Genomic DNA, 2,038 nt, shown 5'->3' with positions numbered 1-2,038 from the left:
ATGATATTCAATTTAAGTCACGCGAGCCCTCAGACGTTTCCGCCGTCTGGTTCGGGGGTGTGACACGGGAGTTATGGATGCAATTTTGCGATGGGGAAGATTGGTCACTATCCGGGGTGATCCTAGCCTGGCCAAAACTTTGGTTTCTTGTAAATCTCTGTGTAGGATGCTACAATAGGAGGTGGAAGGATACGTGATCCATATGGGAACCATCGAAGGGGAACGAAAATCAGGAGGAACATCATCGTTGATTCAGACTGTTCTGGATTCGTTTGACAATTTTTTTCACATGCCAGCCGGCCTACATCCAAAAATGAGCCATGAACATGCCATCAATCTTCGGGAGGATAGGGGACCGATTAGTGACAGGCCTTATCGGTACCCGCATGCACAAAAAGATGAGATCGAGAGACTAGTTCGTGAGATGCTCGAGGCGGGAGTGATCCAACCGAGCACGAGTCCATTCTCAAGCCCGATATTGTTAGTTAAGAAGAGAGATGGAAGTTGGCGGTTATGTGTGGACTACCGCGCACTTAATAAGGAGACGGTGCTAGATAAGTTTCCCATACCAGTGATTGATGAATTGTTGGATGAGCTTCACGGGGCGATTGTATTTTATAAACTCGATCTTAAGTCCGGTTACCATCAAATACGTATGAAGGCGGGGGACGTGCAGAAAACCGCTTTCTGAACACACGAGGGCCACTACGAATTTTTGGTAATGCCATTTGGACTTACGAACGCGCCCGCGACTTTTCAGTCCCTCATGTACAAGGTATTCCAACTGTTTTTAAGGAAGTTTGTACTTGTGTTTTTTTATGTCATATTAGTATACAGTAAGTCTGAGAGGGAACACCTGGAACATCTGGAGAGGGTTCTCATGGTTCTGAGAAAAAATAACTTATATGCAAACAAGAAAAAAATGGTTTTTTAGTCAGGAGCAGGTGGAGTACCTTGGTCACATCGTATCCAAAGAAGGGGTGTCGGCTGACCCGACCAAGATTTCATCCATGTTGCAATGGTTGGTACCAAAGACTTTGAAGGAACTCCGGGGGTTTGTGGGTTTGACCGGTTACTACCGTAAATTTGTGAAGGATTATGGTAAAATGGTGTGGCCCCTGATAGAGCAATTAAAGAAAGATAATTTCAAGTGGACCCCAGAAACAACCGAAGCATTTAAAAAACTGCAGGTGGCAATGACCCGGGTACCTATTTTGGCGTTGCCGGATTTTTCTAAGGAATTTGTACTCGAAATGGATGCATCCGAGTATGGTTTGGGGGCGGTGCTCATGCAAGATGGTAGACCGTTGGCTTATTATAGTCATTTTTTGGGACCACGAGCACGTCTCAAGTCGGTTTATGAAAGAGAGTTAATGGCAATTGTGTTAGCCATTCAGAAGTGGAGATCATGTTCGCTGGGTCGGAGGTTTGTTGTTCGAACCGACCAACGGAGTTTGAAGTTTTTACTTAAGCAACAGGGTGTCACGGAAGACCACTAGAAATGGCTCTCGAAAATTATGGGGTACACTTTTGACATTGTTTATAAATAGGGTAACGAGAATAGCGTGGCTGATGCGTTATCAAGAATTACTCCCGAGGCGCAGTTGGGTACTGTCACGGATTTGTCCTGTCGGTTTGATTGGGTGTATTATGGGCTGACCTGCAGTCAAATCGAGAGATTTGTTTCATGAAAGAAAAAGCAGAAGAGGGAACCGCGCCAGCGGGGTATTCTGTTGACCAGCAACGACTGTTGTTTGAAGGACGATTCGTAATTCCTAAAGGGTCGCATTGGGTATCGGTTCTTTTTAAGGAGTTTCACGAAGTTGTGGTTGGCGGGCATTCGAGGGTACAAAAAATGTATCATCGCCTTGCTCTTGAAGTCTACTGGGCGAGAATGTAAGGTGACGTGGCGAAGAGGGTGGCCGAGTGTGACACGTGTCAACGACACAAGTACTCAACGATAGCCCCAAGTGGGTTGTTGCAACCACTCGAGTTGCCATCTACAGTTTGGTCCGAGCTTACGATGGATTTTATTGAC

The 2,038-nt window shown here is 45.8% G+C and overlaps 1 pseudogene; it reads left to right on the top strand.

Moving 5' to 3' along the window:
• Positions 1–905: 905 nt before the first annotated feature.
• Positions 906–1,499, top strand: LOC145164994 (putative mitochondrial protein AtMg00860 pseudogene; annotated as a pseudogene).
• Positions 1,500–2,038: the final 539 nt, after the last annotated feature.

The sequence above is a fragment of the Lactuca virosa genome, chromosome 3 (genome assembly GCF_052849685.1).
Source record: "Lactuca virosa cultivar CGN04683 chromosome 3, Lactuca_virosa_CGN04683_v6, whole genome shotgun sequence".
Classification (NCBI taxonomy): domain Eukaryota; kingdom Viridiplantae; phylum Streptophyta; class Magnoliopsida; order Asterales; family Asteraceae; genus Lactuca; species Lactuca virosa.
Note: the sequence above shows the minus strand (reverse complement) of the source record. Positions and strands in the feature narration are given on the sequence as shown.